Genomic DNA, 20,205 nt, shown 5'->3' on the forward strand with positions numbered 1-20,205 from the left:
CTGCAGATGCCCCCCACCCCACCCCACCCCACACACACACAAGCACACACGCATACATGCACGCTTTTTATTCCTGAGTGATATTGGAAACTTTTAGACAGACACAACACTAACCTTGAGCAGGCTTTCCTCCCCTTCAGTGAGAGGACAGGGCAGAGCTAGGTAATTATTCATCCTCTCGGGATGGCAGTCAACCTGGCTCATCCAGGGGACAGGGCTCCTTGCCCAGGAAGACATTGAAAACAAATGAGACACTCGAGAGAGTCAAGAGGTAATTGGTACGTGTCTTCAGTGGTACCCCACCTCTCTCCCATCAATGTTCTTCTCTTGAGAAAGGTAAAATTAAAGGCTTCAAAATAGTGTTCCTTTTAGTAGTTACCAGATGACTGGGAAGCAAAGTGTCAAAACTGTTGATGGGCTGGCGGGTTGAACTTGAGCTTGGACTGTCATTTATCACGGCTTCAATCAGGCTGCTTTATAGTCACAGCTCAGAGACAATAGCAGTTAATATGGGGAAGAAGGAACAGGATGAGGGGGCAGGAGCGGGGTGAGGGGGCAGGAGCGGGATGAGGGGGCAGGAGCGGGATGAGGGGGCAGGAGCGGGGTGAGGGAGCAGGAGCGGGGTGAGGGGGCAGGAGCGGGGTGAGGGGGCAGGAGTGGGATGAGGGGGCAGGAGTGGGATGAGGGGGCAGGAGCGGGGTGAGGGAGCAGGAGCGGGGTGAGGGGGCAGGAGCGGGGTGAGGGGGCAGGAGCGGGATGAGGGGGCAGGAGTGGGATGAGAGGGCAGGAGCAGGATGGGGGTAGGAACAGGATGAAGGGACAGGAGCGGGGTGAGGGGGCAGGAGCGGGATGAGGGGGCAGGAGTGGGATGAGAGGGCAGGAGCAGGATGGGGGTAGGAACAGGATGAGGGGACAGGAGCGGGGTGAGGGAGCAGGAGCGGGATGGGGGGCAGGAGTGGGATGAGAGGGCAGGAGCAGGATGGGGGTAGGAACAGGATGAGGGGGCAGGAGCGGGGTGAGGGAGCAGGAGCGGGATGGGGGGCAGGAGCAGGATGGGGGTAGGAACAGGATGAGGGGGCAGGAGCAGGATGGGGGTAGGAACAGGATGAGGGGGCAGGAGCGGGATGAGAGGGCAGGAGCAGGATGGGGGTAGGAGCGGGATGAGGGGGCAGGAGAGGGATAAAGGGCCCTAGAATCCCTAATCCCAGTGGATTCCAGCACCACTGGGCTCAGAGGCAGCCTGGGCACCGCACGAGCAAGCCCCACACTTGGTTCCGCCACTTATGCAGGCCCTGTGGTCTTGGGTTGATTACCTCTCTGAGGTTTGGTTCTCTTTTATAGCATGAGAGCATAGATTATTTAGGGTAGCTATAGAGAGAAGGAAGGCAGAAAGAAAGGCTTGGCCTGATCTTAGGCAGGGCAATGTTATTCACAGCATGGGGGCATCTTTGTCATCCACATATACTTATGACCAAAATGCCTATAGAAGAAGATGGGATGCATCCTCCTTTTAGGGGTGGAAAGGACTTCCTTAGTCTGCAAGGGAAGCTGGGAAATGTAGTCTTCTAGTGGGAAACTATTATTTCTAACTCTAAGAGGATTTTTTTTTAAATGCAGGGCGGGTTATAATATCTGTTTTCTGTTGAGTAGGATCTTTGTTAGAGGGGGTAATTTTGGATTCACTGAACAAGGGGTCCTCCGGTCATGGAGTAGGAGGCAAGTCTTAACTTGCTTGGCTGCGATTACCTCCTGTATTCCCGAAGAGACCTGGAAAGCGATTATTGGACAAGGCTGTGAGCAGATGATTTGGTTACAGAGTGGAACTGAGAGCTTCTGGGATGGTTGAGGGATAGGAAGGAGCAGAGGCAGAAGAAACGGAGCAGGTTGGTGAGAGGAAGTGGGCATAGATTAATTCCACGTGACAGTGACTGGTTCCATTGCCTGGACCGCTGGGCCAACGTGGGCTAACAGAAGCAGCAGGGAGCTACCAAGCATCAAAGGAAGGAATGGGAAGTAGAGGACTGATGTAAAGAACTGCATCTGGCCTGGGGTGGAAGGGGGAAAGTTTCCTTTTAGCCAGATTTTTCACACAAAAAACCAAAAAACATCTTTTTGAAAATCTATCGGGAGCCAGTAGAGGCTGTGGAGTTTGAGACACTGGGAGGGCTTTTGTAGAACATTTGTTTGGGTATAGAGTAAAATTCAGTAAGTGAAACATTTAAAATCAGGGTTAAAGCATACGTATGAGGATAAAGAAGAAAGAAGAGTGTCCCAAGGGAAGAGCCAGAGTGGGAAGGAACCAGAAATGCACACACAGGAGGAGACTTAGGGTTAAATATTTCTGGACTCCGTCTTTTGGCCCCATTTCTAACCAGTTAGGATTTGTTGACATGGAAGCAGCAGTTTGAGGAGGAGGCAGAGGGCACAAATCCCATCCCAGTAGTCAGATCTAGTCCTGTGGAGTACTGAGACAGCCAAGGGGTGGAGCTGGTCCTAGAAGATGTGAAGCTGAGCTGAGCTCATGAGGCAGAGAGTTAGTTAAGGCAATGGGGGCTTCAGTCCAGATGTTCTAGTTCTGAGTTTCCAAAACTCACTCTGAGTCCAGGGTGGCAAGAAGAGGGACGAGTCAGATGACCTGTGACCTGTTAGTCACTTTTAGAGGTCACTCAGACTGCTTTCAGGAGTTTTGGGGCACCAATCTCTTTGCTTCAAGGCTGAGGGAAGTTGGATAAGCGGGGAGCCGCAGATAGAATGCCTCAGAAGAGGGTCCATCCAAGTGACCATGATGAAACACAACAGACCATGATAAAACAAAACAGTTGTTAAAGATCCAGAACAGAAAGTCAGGATGTAATAACTGTGCAACTTTGTGTGGAACATTAAGAAACAAAGTAACATCAGGAAAGCTTTTACAACAAAGTTAACATGAATCGGTATAACAGAAGGTTAAAGATAAAGCTGTCATAAGCTTAAGTCGGATAACTGACTAGACCATGGTCAGAGTTCTGTAGCAGGGTAAGGTAACTATACTTAGCTGTTCTATCAGACTCATGGCTGAGAAACAAGTCCCTGGAATCTTTGGGGTTATTTTTCAAGACAGGGTTTTTGCTTTTCAAGACAGGGTTTCTCTGTGTAGCCCTGGCTGTCCTGGAGCTCACTCTGTAGACCAGGCTGGCCTCGAACTCAGAAATTCGACTGCCTCTGCCTCCCAAGTGCTGGGATTAAAGGCGTGAGCCACCATGCCCGGCACCTGGAATCTTTGTAAAAGCAGTCAGTTAAAGTCAGAATCTAAGGAATGAATCTGAACAGGAAGTGTCTAAGTGGCATTCCTTGCTTCCAACTGTGATGAACTTTGTATATTTGTTTTAAATAGTAATAATATCAGATATTATTTAATGAACAAAAATAGAATATTTCAAGGAAAACACGAATTTTTGTTGATTAATTAATTAACTAATTAATTAAATTTATGTCCCATCTGGTTTCCCCTCCCTCCTTTCCTCCAAGCCCCTCCCCCAACCCCTCCTCCTCTCTTTCTCTTCAGAAAAGGGGAGGCCTTCCATGGATAGCAATCAGCCCTGGGATACACAGTTGCAGTAAGTCTAGGCGCATCTTCTTCTATTGAGGCTGAATAAGGCGACCCAGTAAGAGGAAAGGGGTCCCAAAAGCAGGCAAGAGAGTCAGAGACAGCTCCACTCCTGCTGGTAGAAGTCCCACATGAAGACCAAGCTACACAACTGTTGCACATGAGCAGAGGGCCTAGGTCAGTCCCACGAAGGCTCTCTGGTTGGCAATTCAGTCTCTGTGAGCCCCTGTGGGTCCAGGTGCGTTGATTCTGTGGGTTTTCTTCAGTGTCCTTGACCTCTCTGGCCCCTTCAATCCTTCCTGCCTCTTCCATAAAACCAGATAACACTAAATCTAATAGAAAAGAAAGTGGGGGGTAACCTTGAACCCATTGGCAGGAAACAGTTTCCTTAACAGAGCACCAACGACTGAAGCACTAAGATCAACAATGAGTAAACCGGACCCCATGAAACGTTTCTGTAAGGTAAACAACACCATCAAAACCACAAAACGACAGCCTACAGAATGGGAAAAGAGCTTCACCGACCTCACACCTGACAGAGGGCTAGGATCCAAAAATACATAAAGAACTCAAAAAACTAGACACCAACAAACCACATAATCCAGTTAAAATTGGGGTACAGATCCAAACAGAGAAGTCTTCACAGAGGAATCTCAAAGGGCCGAAAAACACTTAAAGAAATCTTTAGCATCTTTAGGCTTCAGGGAAATGCAAATCAAAACAACTCTGAGATTCCATCTTACACCTGTCAGAATGGCTAAGATAAAAAAAAAATTCTTGGGACAGCTCATGCTGATGAGAATGTGGAGCAAGGGGAATGTGCCTCCATGGCTGATGGGAGCACAAGCTTATGCAACCACTTTGGAAATGAATTTGGCAGTTTCTCAGAAAACTGGAAATCGATCTACCAAGACCCAGCTATACCACTCCTGGGCATATACTCAAAGAATAGTCCACCATACTATAAGGAAACATTTTAAAAATTGGGATTATTATCTTAAATGGCCATATCTAATATTTGAAAACATAATAATACATATTTCTGTTAACATCAAGTTGTTATTCCTATACTTCAAGATTATACAATAAATATATTTTATATTGGCAGGCTACATAAAAAAGATAATTTATTTTAAGTTGTATTCCCCAAACAAATAATTTTTAATTTTCTATTTTAAAAGTGTATTCCCAGAGACGATGACTGACTTGTCAACAAGAGTAAATTACTCATTTTGGAAAGTTTTATAAAAATAACCTTATTAACAGAAAACTTTTAAAATTCTTTATAACATTTTCATTCCATACAATCAGCCAACAGATGCAAGATAAAAGCGTCAGACATGTCAAATTGTAATTACAAAAATGTAATAATTTTATTAACATTAACTGAATTAGCAAAGAAAGCTAAAGCCAAATGCTTTAGTCAGTGTTCTGTTGCTGTGAAGAGACACCATGACTAAAGCAACTCTTATAAAAGAAAGCATTTAGTTGCTTGGGACTGGCTTACAGGTTCAGAAATTTAGCCCATCATTGTCATAGCAATAAGCATGGTGGTTCACAGGTGGACACGGTGCTGGAGAAGGAGTTGAGAGTTTGACATTCATATCCCCAGGCTGCAAGAAGAGAGTCAGTCTCTGGGCCTGGCGTAGACTTTGAAAACCCCAAAGCTCACTGCGGCTACACACTTCTTTCAAAGAAGACCACGTCTCCTTAACCTTCTGAAGTAATGCCACTCTCTGCTGCCTAAGCATCCTGATGTTGGGCATTTTCTGAGGTGGGACAGATGTAGAATGACCTGTGCCTTTTGTTACATTCGCATGTATAGTAATTCCAAAGCCCCCTGTAGTGGTTTGACTATGTATGGCCCCCATAGACTCATGTATTTGAATGCTTGGAGGTGTTGCTTTGTTGGAGGAAGTGTGTCATTATGGGGATGAGCTTTGAGGTCTCCTATGCTCAAGTTATAGCCAGTGATACAGTCGCCTTCTGCTGCCTGTGGATCAAAGTGTAGAGCTCTCAGCTCATTCCCTAACAAACACCGTGTCTGCCTGGATGCTGCCATGCTTCTTACCATGATGATCATGGACTGAGCCTCTAAAACTGTAAGCCTGCCTGGATGCTGCCATGCTTCTCACCATGATGATCATGGACTGAACCTCTAAAACTGTAAGCCAGCCACAATGAAATGTTTTCCTTTATGAGAGTTGCCATGGTCATGGTGTCTCTTCATAGTAATGAAACCCTAACTAAGACAGGAGTTGGTGCCAGGGCATGGGGGTATTGCTCTGATAGGCCTGACCATGCTTTTGTTTGGAGAAACGTGGATTTGGGGACTTTGGATTAGGAGAGCAGTGGAATGCTTAAAGTGGGACTTAACGGACCATTCTCGTAGGAGCATGGAAGACAGTGGTGCTAAGGGTGATCTGAATGTTGGGGGCCTGGCTTAAGAGGTTCCAGAGAAGATTTTTTAGTATATTGCCTAGAGATCATTCTTGTGATATTTTGGTGACAAATGTGGCTGCTTTTTTTTGCCCTTGTTATAAGAGTCTGCCCGAGGCTAAAGTGAAAGATTTAAATTAATTGTATTGACATAGGAAATCTCAAAATAGCTTAGCATAGACTCTGTCCTGTGGTTTGGTTTTATGAAGGGTGTTTTGCTGAAATGCAGCAATCTTAGGAAGGAAAAATGCAAACTGTATGTTTTAAGAACTAAAAGGGCATCAGGAAGTAGAGTGGAGATATATCCCATGCTCAAGGAGATAAATAGATTATAGATTAAAGATATTACATAGAATTAAGGGAGCGGTGACCTCAGAGCAAGATACCACCAAGCTAAGCTTCCATTTTGTGAAAAGGAATTAAAGAAAAGCTTCAATCCAGGCATGGTGGTTCACACTTTTAATCCCATCTCCATCAGAACCATACAGTGCTCAGTGTTTTCAGGTTCATTTCTCCTTCCTCATAGACAACACACATTAGCTTCTCCCATGGCTTCCATGGCTCTGCAGCCTATTTGTCTTCAGCACTGAATAATATTCCACTGTCTGGATTCACCACAGTTCAAAGGTCAATGCATACCCAGTCATGTAATCATCTGCATGGGGAGGCAGGGCATTTCCATCCATACCAGGATTCCTGTGACCTGCCTCTCTCAAGCATGGTCTCTTCTGACCTCCATCAAGCCTGCCCTTTTCAACCCTTCTGTGAACAAAATTTTATACAATCACTTAAAAAGTTACACATGTGTTTGTATGGGTGTATGTCTCATGAGTGCAGCACCCTGGGGGCACAAGAGAATGCTGGATTCTTGGAACTGACATGTCAGGTGGCTATGAGCTGTCCAGTATGGGTGCTAGGAACTGAACTTGGGTTCTCTGGAAGAACAACAAGCACTCTTAACTGCTGAGGCATCTCTCTGCCCCTATACTCTTTTATATCTGACTTCTTCCATTCAATATATGTCTAAGAGCACCCCAACACATGCATACACGCTTATACACACACCCCTACACACACACACACTCACGCACACTGACATTTAATATAGAAGTCATTTCTTCATCACTGAATTGTATGAAAACTTGACTGCTCTGTATTGTATCTGTTATAAGATACAATAAGCCAAGGGTGTTGTGGTACATACCTGCAATCCCAATATTAGTGAGGCAGAAGCTAAAAATCATTCTATGTGTCAAATCTGTTGGGCTCAAGGGTGGTCTAGAACCTAGAATTGTGCTCTGAACAGGCCTGGTATTCAAGGAATGCACTAGGGTATGTGGCAAGACATGGTGGCTCGGACTTATGGCCTCAGCATAGAGGCTGAGGCAGGAGGACAACAGGAAATTCAAGACCAGTCTGGTCTATATAGAAAGTCCTAGGCTGCATAGTGAGATCCTGTCTCAAAAACAAAAGAAACACACAGTTGTGTGTGAAATAGCTGCAATTCCCCCCACCTCCACCAGTAAAATGTCTTATTTGTGGTTGAGAGACTAAGCTGAGACCCCTGGCACACACCTTTAATTCTGGCACTAGGGAGGGAAAAGTGGGTGGGTCTCTGTGAGTTCCAGGCCAGCCTGGTTTTCTTAGTGAGACCTTGTCTCAAACAAAACAAAGCTATGGAAAGCAAGCTGTAGTTATATGTCATTCAGAGGAGCCTGAGCGGAAGGAATCTTACTCATTCGGGTATGTATATTTTCATTTGCTTTTCTTTGTTGATTTGTTAGTTTGTATGAGACAGGGCCTCACTATGTAGCCTTGGTCTGGAGTTTGCTATGTGGGGTTGGGGCGTCTGGGGGGCTGCAGGAACTAAGAAATCTACCTGCTCTTGTCTCTGGAGTGTTGGGAATAAGGCGTGCCGCGCCCCCTCCCCCCACACACACCTGTTATCTGTGACTCGACCAAGACCCTTACAGTCAGGTGGGGGCAGGGGCAGTTGAGAGGGCACAGAGTCAAGGACAGACTCGGGGAGTAAGACAAGTTACAAAAGCAGACTCATTTTTACTCGAACTGGGCAAACTTTTATACCCCCTCCTCCCAGCATCTCATTGGCTCTCTAGTAGCCAGATATTACGCTGTCGTTTTCTCAATGGCTCACTCCATCACCTGGTCCAGCATCATTGGTCCTAACTGTGCTGGCAGATTCTAGGTGACTCAGGGAGGAAGTATCAGCGGCACACGGCTGGGCCTGCTTGGCTAAGTTCCTCCTACACTCACTCACCCACCCCCGGTCCCATGTGTATATCTTGAATTCAGGTCCTAAGCCCTGGAGTAGAATAAGGTGGGAACTCCGTACTTCCTGCGTTGGAGCTCCTAGTTTGCAAGGTGTGGAGGGGCTGTGGTGTGGACTGAGGCTGCTGGTATACAAAAGAGAAGGGCTTCCTCCCTCTTCTCCAGAAGCCTTCCTACCACAGACCCTTTTCAAAATGGCGTCCTTGTGTTCTTGTAAGCTCTGGCCCCAGCTCTAGAGGATGACTTCTGATTGGTTCACATCAGTCTCTCTGCAACCATTCCTCTACGGGTCATTGGCTAAACCAAAGATGTGAGGCAACTCTGGCCAATTAGATATAAGCAGCCTTAGGGGTTGGCGCTTATGGAAACATCTTTTCCCTCAGAGATGAAAATAAATAAAAATTTAAAAGCCTCTTTGTAGGAGGAATCTTACTTTTTTGTGCCTCTGAGGTGGCACTGCCAGGAGGCTCATTAAACTGCTTCCTGATAGTAAGTTTCCAGCTTTGCTGACACCGTGTTTCCGTGGAGAGAGAAGTCTAGGAAGGAATGTTGGTCTGAGCGGAGCCTGTGGGGATGTTGAAGAGGTAAGTCAAGAAGAAAACCGCAGGAAGATGGACACATAGTTTAGAATCTGGCCCGGGTGCCAGCATGACAGTGAAGGAATACATTACTGTCAGTGCCACTGTGATAAGGGATAAACCAGGCCTGCCCCCAGGGGAAGTGGGGTTTATAGAACCCTCTGCCCAGCAAGAGCTTAGGTGGCCACGACATGAGTGAGAAAGGTGAAAGGTCGGAACTGATTTCTGGGTTTGAAAACCTACGGATCCTGGGGCCCTAAAGCCCATCGGTCCCTAGGCTCACACCAAGCTCATGACTTGAAATTCCACTAATCCCCACTCTGGAAGCCTCCAACCTGGGAAAGTCTGCTCCCGAAGAAACCCTAGTTAAGTTCGACCTCCCTCTCAGTACCCTGCAGCTTCTAACCACCCTCTTGTGTCTTCCCCAAGACTTGTGTGAGGTTCGTTGTGCTTTGTGCAGTGTGACTTGGTGGTAATCCCTGGCTCCCAACTGCCAGGATACCTTTCCCCTCAGAGCTGCAACATTTCCATTGGGGGGGGGGGGTGTCCTTGCCCCCCCCTCCCCCCAGAGCTGTAACACTTACAGTGTGACCGTTCTTCTGTTTTATTAAAACTGTATCTTCTTTAAGAGCTTGCTTGCTCCATGACAGACAGCTCGGTCTGGAACGTTGTAAATATGAACCCAGTCGATCAGCAGGGACGATCAGGGAGGAGGCAGTAGAAATGGCTGCCCAGGACCCTGTGGTTGCTTGGCTAAGGCAGGAAGGGTATGCAGGAGAGTGCCAGCCTTGGGGGAGAGAGAGAAACCAGCAGAGGATACTCCAAGCCTGGGAACATCTGCCAGTCCCGCTGCAGAGCTGTGAGCTAGGGAGCTGGGCAAGGACTTCCAGGGTAGGGTGTGGGGGTCTGAACTGTCTTGGAGACTCAAAGGGTCTGAGCAGTTCGTGAGTAGGGGACCAGCTCACCCTGGGCCTAAGGTTCTGTGGTGGCTTGTCTGCTGTGTCCCCATCTTAAGCACTGATGATGATTGGGTGAAGGGAGTGTTGGATTCCCCCGGGTTTAGTAAAGCAGCTGAGCTTCCTCATCATGGCTGGACATCACCCCGGCCATTGACATTCCCGGGAGGAAGGAGGAAGAGGAAGGAGGAGGTTACCCACCCCCCACCCCCACCCCGCTTTCTGCCTTGCCAGTTGACCTGGATCTTCATTGCTCATTTTCAACCTGCCTTAGGTTTTTTTTTTAACCTGTGCTTTTTCACCTATACTTGATCATATCCTCAGGCAGGGGCTGTTGGATCTCCGCTATGGCGGGTAGTCCACAGACGGCAGACTGTATACCGCCTCAGCCTGAATAACCTCTGAAAACATTTCCTCCTACTTCTCTATGTATGTGTCAGTATCTCCGTGTGTGTGTGTGTGTGTGTGTGTGTGTGTGTGTGTGTGTGTGTGTGTGTGTGTGTGTGTGTGTGTGTGTGTATGTGGCTGAACCAGGGACCCTACAGGCTGCAGGGCTGCGTGGAGGGAAAGCAGGACACCCAGGAGCCTGGCTACTTCATCAGGCAGCTCAGGCACCTCCCTCAGCCTGTTCTGCACACAGAGCAGCAGACTCCGGTTTGTTTATCAGTGACTAAGTGTGTGTACACTCTGTGCATCTTTCTCAGCTGCTCTGGAGCCAGGGTCTTTCACAAGGTATCTATGGAATCAGAGAGCCTTGGCGGGCCTTCTGAGGACTGTGAGGAGTCTCAGGGATTGTAAGCCAAGCTTTGTTTACATTTGTATATGTGTATTTTCTTTCTAGGAAGGGGACCCTAAGCCTTCCAGCTATACCAAAGGGTTGTTGAGCTCCCCTGGAGGAAGGCAAGAAGCATGGAGCCTCAGTTGTACACAGGGACATCTTGAGTCACTCTCTGAAGGTTTTTTGTTTGTTTGTTTGTTTTGTGTTTTTTTTGCTGCTGGCCATCTCAGTTGCTGTGTTCCCCACCTGCTGCCATGGGAGTTTGCTACTGCAGCTGGGTCTTTGAATGACAAGGCTCCCAGCAACAAGGTGTCCAGGCTGTGACCTCAAGCAGCAACTGAGCAGTTCATCCTAACTGAGATGCACAGAAGGTGTGAAACACACCAGATTTTAGGACCAGCAAAACATGTGGTTTATCTCTTTAATAACTGTTATGTCTATTTTTTAATTCAATAACAGTATTTTTAATGTATATTTTATGTTAAAATATTTTATTTAACTACATTTCATCTTTTTCTTTATATCTTTTTTGAGCATATATATATGTATATACAAATATTTATTTATTGCAAATATTTATTAAAAATTTTGCCAGGCATGCTGGCACACACCTTTAATCTCAGTACTCCAAAGGTAGAGGTGGGCATATTTCTGTGAGTTCAGTCTGATATATATAGTGAGTTTCATGTCATCCAGGGTGACATAGAAAAACCATGTTTCAAACTGAGAAAAAGATTAGGATACATGGCAATGGGTTTAAGCATAAACATTTGTGTGGGCACAAGTATATGTAGAATCCAGGAAATAGAGGGGCCTGTGAAAAGGTAGAAATGAGTTTTTAAGAGTGTAGTAAAACGCATACCCTTTGTCTGATTTGCTGTTACAGACAGGGTATCATATAGCTAGGATAGCCCTGAACTCACTATGTAGCTGAGGCTGGCCCTGAACTCCCGATTCCCCTGCTTCCATCTGTCTAGTGCTGAGATTACAGGTTTGAGATGAACCTTTTGGCCATTTCCTTACTTGACTTGAGTTTCTTACTTGTAAAATAAAAACACATCACCAACATGACTCAGACCATACTCATGAGGTGCCTAATTTATGCAAGGCACACAGCAGGCACTGAATAATTGCACTCCAGACCCTATGACTTCTCTTGTTATTTTAGTGTCTACTCCAGAGATACTGTGTTTCAGACAAGGATGGTGATTCCAGTCCTTGGGAGACAGAGGTAAGAAGGTCACTTATTAATTCAATGCCAGCCTGCTCTAAGTAGAGAATTCTAGGTAAACCTGGGCTACATTGTGAGCAGCTGTCTATAATCAAAGAATAGGGAGGGCTGTGTTTCACTAGTGAACATTCTCTTTTCAAAAACATTGTATCAGACTGACCAAGGCTGCAGGGGTGTCTCACTCATCACTACAGTGTTTGGCAATCATCCTAGGTGAATATTCTGCAAAACCTATTTTATGCCTAGTCCAGATCCTGATCAAAAATTGAAAAGTTAGAAAAACAAAACAAAAACAAAAACCCTGATGGGAGGTAGCTCCCACAGCACGGAGCCTCGAGTGGGGCTGCAGCAGGCAGCATCACCGCATCATTCATTTGCTGGCCTGGAAACTTCCCAATTGCACTTTGAGTCAGTGGCCTCCCTTCCATTCCTCTTTGGGTCCTGTGTTGAGATCTTGGCTGTAATCTATTTTAGGTTCACAGTTCCATATGACATTTCTGGGTTTGCTTTGCCATCATGATGAGTAGGACATTGCATATCTTAAGTTGAGGTCCCCAGTAAGAAGGGCCGGAAAATGATTTATGGGTGCTGAGAAGTTGTCTTGCATGAACCAAAGTGTGAGTTAATGGGTCTCTCCCACGCGAGAAGGGGAAGGCCAAGCCCACACATACTTTGGATGAGTGGTTCACTTCTAAGGAGCCTCATGGAAGGCTGGAGGGCTCATCAACTTTTCCAGACAGTTGGGGGTGGCATTTATGTTCAGATAGGGTCCTCTTTCAGTAATCCAGCTGGGAAGCCTGGCTCTGGTTCCAGTGTTGCTTCTTGCTACCTGCCCTCTGTTTTCCCATGGGTAAAGTAGGGAATCTGTCCTAGTTAGGGTTAGGGTTATCATTGCTGCGATGAAACGCCATGACCAAAAGCAAGATGGGAAGAGAAGTATTTATTCAGCTTACAATTCTGCATCCTAATCCGCCATTGAAGGAAGTCAGGAAGGGAACTCAAGCAGGACAGAACTCTGGAGGCAGAGCTGATGCAGAGGCTATGGAAGAGTGTTGCTTACTGGCTTGCTCCTCATGACTTTCTCAGTCTGCTTTCTTATAGAACCCAGGACTACTAACCCAGGTTTGGCCCCATCCACAGGGAACTGAGCTCTCCCTATCAATCATTAATTAAGAAAATGCAGCCAGATCATATGGAAGCATTTTCTCAATTGAGTTTCCCTACTTTTAGCTGACTGTAGCCTGTATCAACCTGACATAAAACTAGTCAGCACAGTACATGCCCCCAGGCTATTGTGAGGTTCAAGGGGACAGTAAGGGAAGGTGTGTCCAGAATAGAACTAAGTAGAAAACCATTAGATACATGATTACAGTGAGAGGAACACCCCCTCTTTTTTCCTCCTCCTCTTCCTGTTTCTCCTCCTCTTTCTTCTTGTTCTTTTTTTTGAGACAGAGCTTCATATAGCCAGGATTGACCTCAAACAAAGTATGTAGTTGTAACTGGTGTCCTGCCTTCTCCTCTCCTAGCATGAGGCTTCATGCATGCTAGGTGAGAACTATACTAAATCAGCTACAGTCCCAACCTCAACAAGATTTGTAAAGTTCCATAACTGAAAAAATTACAAAAACAAAATAAAACAAAACAAAACAACAACAACAACAAAAACAATCAACCAACCAACCAAACAGAAAGACAACTCTGAATTCAAAATGGTGGCCGAGCAGTGAGTGTTTAGGTTACATATGAAGTATCTCCCTTCCAAGACTCATATATTAGAGATGGTTCAATGTTTCCTTAATTTGACAGCTTCCCTTGCAGCTAGTTATGCTCTTTGAATTAAATTTTAGCCAGTGAATTCTGAGCAGTGCCAGGAGGTAAGACTCCAGGGAAATAATTGGATCCTGAGGGTTTGGCTTTTATCAATGGATTGACTACCAGGATTTGTAAATTGATAGCAATGTTGGAATATTCTGAAAAGCTTAGGAAGTGAGACCTACTAGAGAGAGTAGGGCACTGAAGGCTTGTCAGGAAACTCCTCCTACTTCAGAGCCTGCTCTCCATGTCTTTCTACTTCCTGGTTGCTGTAAAGTGAGCAACTTCCATGATGTTACACCTTCCCCCAGGTCCAGCCAACCATAGGCTGACATCCCAGAAACCGTGAGCCAAAATAAATGCATTGTTTAAAAATTTGTGACAGACATTTGTCACAGTGATAAACTCTCCAGAGTTTATCAGCCACAAGTAGGGCTCCATCTAGGTGGTGCAGGGGGAGCCTTGCAGTGGTCATGAGGAAAGAAGAGACAGGCCTGGCTGCACTCAAAACCTTTTGGGTATAGTCATGTAGAGGGATGTTGAACATTATATGCTGATTCAGAACAGGCAACTGAGTGTTCCTGATTGCTGGCTTTGATTTGTTCAAATGGAAAACTATACCTCACACATATTCTCATCTCCTTTCTCTTATATTTACAGATACTGTAATCCTGTTCCCTGTCCACTGGTGCACGTGCAGACCTTTTATCAGCAGGGATTCCTCTACCCAGCTGGACCCTTGCTGTGTTTCTGCTTTGTCCCCCAAGGTTTCATATGTTGAGGCTGAACCTCAGGGGGGCTGTTGGGCTAAAGGGATGGGGGTAGGAGTAGAACCTTTAAGAGATGGATCTTAGAGCAGAGTGGTTAGATCACTGGGATTATGGCCCTCAGAAGATATTAAGAAAGTTCTCATGGGATTTTTGTTAGTTTACAAGAGAGAGTAAATTGTTCTGAAGGTGAAAGCCTGACTCCTGAATCACCTTGTCACAGGTACTCCCCCGACAACACTATCCTCCATGGTGTGACAAACCATGAAAGTCAAACCAAAGGAACAATCAATCTTGGGCTTTTGACTTCTAAAACTATGAACTAAGCAAACCTCTCTTCTTTTTACTTTACATGTCATCAAGCCTTGGTTATTTTGTTATATCAATGAAAATAGACCAATGCTTCCTTAATTTGACAGCTTCCCTTGCAGCTAGTTATGCTCTTGGAATTAAATTTTGGCCAATGAATTCTGAGCAAAAGTTTGCAACTTCCAGGCACTTTCTTGGAAAGGAAGTAGCTTTTCCTCCACTGTTTCTTTTCCTTCCTTCTTGTGGTAACAACTGGCACAACCATTGGCCCATATATCTAGGAACCAGATGAGAAGAAGGGTAAAGATGTCCCACTCCCTGAGTGATTGATAACTCATTGGAACAGAATCACCCAGCAGTCCTGAGGTTTCTGGTCTATCTCTTTACTGATACAAGAGAGACAAACCAAAGCCACTCTCATTTAAGGCCCTTGTATTTTGATGACTCTTAGAGCAGCCAGGCTACCCTGACTTAAACAGAGCAACAGTATAGCATTACAGCCCAGTCACACTGAAACATTTTTTTTCTTTTTTTAAAATTTATTTTACATTTACTTATTTTTTAAAAAGATTTATTTATTATTTTATATAAGTACACAGTAGCTGTCTTCAGATGCACCAGAAGAGGGCATCAGATCTCATTACTTATGGTTGTAAGCCATCATGTGGTTGCTGGGATTTGAACTCAGGACCTTCTGGAGAGCAGTCAGTGCTCTTAACCCCTGAGCCATCTCTCCAGCACTGAAACATTTTTTTTCTAAAACCTGTTCTCTAATGGGCCTGACTTCCCTCCTAAAATCCTGAAAGAACAGAAACACACACCCTCTCCAGCCCAAGACTGAAAATTATGTATTTTTTTAATTTAATTATAAATTGAATTCATGCTTACCATAGAATCATTGGAGGACAGGGATGGAGGGGTGGCTCTGCACTTGCTCCTCTTCCAGAGGACCTGTGTTTGATTTTTAGCATCTACATGGTGGCTCACAACCACCTGTAACTCTAGTCTGAAAGGATCCACTGCCTCATCTGACCTCCAAGAGCACTGCACACACAAGGTGCATAGAGTTCTACATCTTGATCTAAAGGCAACCAGGAGAAGACTAGCTTCCAGGCAGCTAGGAAGAAGGTCTCAAAGCCCACTCCCACAGTGATGCACTTCCTCCAACAAGCCCATACCTACTCCATTCAAACCACCACAACCTCCCTGGCCTCTGAAAGCCTTACAGACCCCGTGTAAACGGTACTCACTGCCTTTTGTTGTTGTTGTTGTTATTGTTTGGTTGTTTGGTTTTTGTTTTTTTGAGACAGGGTTGCTCTGTGTAGCCTTGGCTGTCCTGGAACTTACTTTGTAGACCAGGCTGGCCTCGAACTCAGAAATCTGCCTGCCTCTGCCTCCCGAGTGCTAGGATTAAAAGTGTGTGCCACCACGCCCGGCCTTTCTCACTGCCTTTTTAAAATCATAGGTGACATCAGAGGAAAAATCCCAAGACAGACCACTTTTTAATCCATTCCCAGCTCCTGTACCTGTATGAGACAGCTGCAGAGAACAGACCTTAGGCAGGTTACCTGCCTACCTTGGTCTGACTTTCCATCTGTAAGGAGTTTTGCTTCCTGCCTCCTCTTTCATTCATATATATATGTTATATAAATGTTTGCCTGCATGTATGTGTGTGCACTATATGTATGCATGCCCTCAGAGACCAGAAGAAGGTGTCAGATCCCCTGGAATGAAAGGCAGTTATGAGTCAGAATGTAGGTAATGGGAATCAAAGCCTGGTCCTCTGCAAAAGTAGCAGGTGATCTGAGCTTTGAAGCATCTATCCAGACTTCTCCTTCATCCTTTCATGGAGGGCCCGGCAACCTGCTGTGCCTACCAGCCTGAGGAGATGAATAGCATAGACTTCTGTGCCCAAGAACCTTAAAACAAGTGCTGAGGTTTTGTCTGTTGCTATGTATTGCCATTACCTTAGCCTATAAAACAGACTCTACCTGTTCCCCATGTTGCTGAGGGCCTCCAAAGTTTAGGGCTCCCCAAGTGAGGGAGCTCTCTGTCCTTTACACTACACTGTGGAGGCCAGAGACTGACTCAGTTTCCCCCTTCTCCAGAAGTCTGGGCCTTTGGAACTTGGGAATGTTACAGAACAAGGTACCAGGAGACACTCTCAAAACATCCCCACTGCCCTGGAATGTCAGTTGGAGTTACAGTTACAAGCAGTTGTGAGCCACACTGTGTAGGTGCTAGGAATCAAACGCAGGTCCTTTGCAAGGGCAGTGCACCCTCTTAGCTGCTTATCGCCTCACCCCCCCTTGTCTAGTTTCTCTTTCTGACAGAGTCCTACTGTGTAGCCCAGGTGGACCCTGACACTCCATTTTCCTGCCTCAGCCTCCCATGCTAGGACCATGGGCATGGTCCACCATGCCTCTGTGTGTGCTGTTTCTCAGTCTTGTATTTGCTCCGCACACTGAGGAGTTCACTACGCGTCAGTATTTTCTCTCTGATTGCTCAGTTCTCTGCTCTGTAGCTCTATTGTACCACTGAGGCCAACGTCTTCTTATCACTGATGCTGGAATAGGCATCTGAGAAGAAAATAGTATTTTTAGTATTTTTGAGATCACAATTACATCATTTCTCCTTCCCATTCCTGTCCCCGAACCACCCCATGTATATTCCCCCACACTCTTCTCTTGAATTCATGGCATTTTTTCTTTAATTGTTGTTACATATTTATGTGTATGCATACAGGAGTATAACTTTCTCAGTCTGTATAATGTTACTTGTGTGTGTTTTCATAGCATCCTTTGTATTGTCTGTATGCAGTGTGTGTGCTCTTCCCTGGGATGTCTATTGCTCCCGCTCTCGGCATTCCTTGGTTGCCTGTAGTTTTTTGTCTATGGCCGAGGCCTCGTGAGCTTTCCCTCACCCACTTTAACTTGGCCATTGCTGGTGTCCTTATTCAGGGTGGATAGGCAGCCATATTGGAGAGGCTTCTGACATTCCTAGGAGATATAATCTCATAGCAAACTCCCTGATCTTCTGGCTTGTAAAAATCTTTCTGTCCCCTCTTCCACAATAACCTCAGAGCCTTAAGTGCAGAAGTCATGTTGTGGTTGGGCCTGGGCTCCACAACTCCGCATTTTGATTGATTGTGGTTTTCTGTAGTGGTCTCTGTCTTGGCAAAGAGAAGTTTCTAAGATGAGGGTATTTATCTTTTTTTTTTTAATTAAAAGAATAAAAAGCAGCACTCATAAATCCGGGTGGTGCCCTTTCCCAGGACCATCCATCTCTTCTGGATTCTGATAGTCCAGCAAGTTTGAGGCCACTCTGGGCAACTTCGTGAAACTGTTTTAAAATATAAAAATTTAAAACTCCACAGCGGCCCAGGTTTGTCTCCCGGGACTACAAAACATTAATTAATTAACCAATTAAATAAGGGGGATTGGAACAGGGGACACAGCTCAGTGGTCAAGTACTTGCCTAGCACACAACTCCCTAGACTCAATCCCCAGAGCTACAGGAGACAAATAGGAGACAGAGAGACCGATATAGATAGATGAGGACAAATTCTTTCGTCTCAGAACTTATCTGAGGAAGGGTTTACTTGGCTCCCAGTTTCAAATGCTTCTATCGTGGCGGGACAGGTACAGCCGTGAAACTCAGCAGGAAACAAGGGCCAGCCTGTGGTACTCAAAGCACACCTCTAGTATGCCACTACATCCAACTCCTAACACTCCCCAGCACCTCAAAATAACACTGCCTGCTTGGGAATAAGCATTAGAAGTGTGTGTGTGTACACACACACTCCTGTGATCTAAACCACTATGGAGTCTGAGCCATGAGTGGGACCCATCCACACACACTTCAGCTGATGGACCAGTGAGACAGATGCTGGCTGGCGGAGGACTGAAAGGGCTCAGAGGGGTTTGAATGGTCACTGGGCTTTGAGATCTGGGAGGAGCCATCCTGCCAGTCCTCCCCTGCACCCACAGAGTCATTCTCGGTGCCGGGGATCCATGGTTGGCTCTTGCCTAGCTTGTCATTCCTTTCTTTAGACCCACTTAAAAGGCTTGGTAAAAGTGAGGGTGGCCCCAGAGGGGCTCAGATATTGTTCAGTCTGAGGGGTGAGCAAACAATCCCCAGAGACTCTGCTCCCTAGCATGAGACCAGCCCATGATGGGTCCCTCTCATGGCTCAGACTCTATAGTGGTTTAGATCACGGGAGCACATGTAAACACACACACACACACACACACACACACACACACACACACACATTTCTAATGCTTATTCCCAGGCACAGTGTTAGTTTGGGGCACTGGAGAGTGTTAAGAGTTGGATGTTGTAGCATACAACCTTTGTCTTCCCAGTTACCCCTGTTTCTTCAGTGCCCAACTCCAGTGCATTCAGCTCGCAGCTCTAACTGGGAGGCACTAGTAGAATCCTACCTGCTTTCATGGATAAGTGTATGAATGAAATTCCTGTATACTACTGGCCAGCTATAGACTTTCCATTATGTTGCTTCCACCTCCCAAGTGCTGGGATGACAGGCTGTGCCACCACACCCAGCTTTCATTAGCCTGTTTCCAGCATCTCTCTTGTTCTCCATCTGAACAAGGCTGTCTGTATTGCACAAAGCTGAGGGAGCTGAGGCTCACGGGTAGGGATGATTTCCAAGTGAGCAGCAGGCCCAGATTGAGAGGCTCAAGGTATCCCAGCCCCAGCCTCGCCCACCCGATGATGTGCATAAAGTCTGCAGCCATGTAGCCTGCCTGTCTCCATGTGCCTTCAGGCAAGACGTTCCTCTGTGCTTATGTTTCTCATCCATAACCCAGGGATAATCTCCCCTTTTGGAGTTGATAAATCATTACACAGAAAGTCCCTGCTGTATCTAGGGCTTTGTCTGTTTTGTCAGGCAGGGCAGGGACTCCAACCTGGTGCCAAGTCCCCATGATGTTCTTATCTTACTTTGGGGATATGTGGTACAGGATCTGACTCTGGCCTACTATCAGGCATTGGGAACAGTCACCACCCCCACACTCTGACTCCATTTCCCATATATTTGATATAAATGAACTAGACGAATAACTGAACATCGGCGGAGTGGATGCTGAGAATCTGGTGAGCTATGAGTACTATCCAGAAGGATCCTGGACGGGTCTGAACACTTTTCATATCCCTGAAGCTCCCAGGTAAGGCTTGAGTTCAAGCCTCAAAACACACGGGTTGTCCAGCCTCTTTCCGGCTCTGCCAGGAAAGGGAGGGGTCTGGGCAGACAGCGCCCATGGTCTCTCCTGTTCCCATATTCGTCTTTTCTCATCCTTTCCCAATTCTGAAACCTGTTATGACTGTGGGGTTAGAAAAAGACAAAATAACAACTTGGAGGGGACCAAGACTGACACCCCCCCCCCAATACCCCCACCCCCACCCCCGCCAGTTTCTGCTTGAGGCTCTCCTGGCATC

The 20,205-nt window shown here is 46.2% G+C and overlaps 1 long non-coding RNA gene across 1 annotated transcript in view; it reads left to right on the top strand.

The window, feature by feature from the left end:
• Gm10000 overlaps nt 1-19,982 on the top strand; it is a 57,805-nt gene extending 37,823 nt beyond the window's left edge. The window contains exons 3-6 of the long non-coding RNA XR_381874.2: nt 10,690-10,804; nt 11,795-11,857; nt 14,330-14,436; nt 19,823-19,982. This is a non-coding gene — a long non-coding RNA (predicted gene 10000). The remainder of the gene's footprint in view (nt 1-10,689; nt 10,805-11,794; nt 11,858-14,329; nt 14,437-19,822) is intronic.
• The last annotated feature ends 223 nt before the right edge of the window (nt 19,983-20,205 follow it).

Source organism: Mus musculus, chromosome 12 (assembly GCF_000001635.26).
Source record: "Mus musculus strain C57BL/6J chromosome 12, GRCm38.p6 C57BL/6J".
Taxonomy (NCBI): domain Eukaryota; kingdom Metazoa; phylum Chordata; class Mammalia; order Rodentia; family Muridae; genus Mus; species Mus musculus.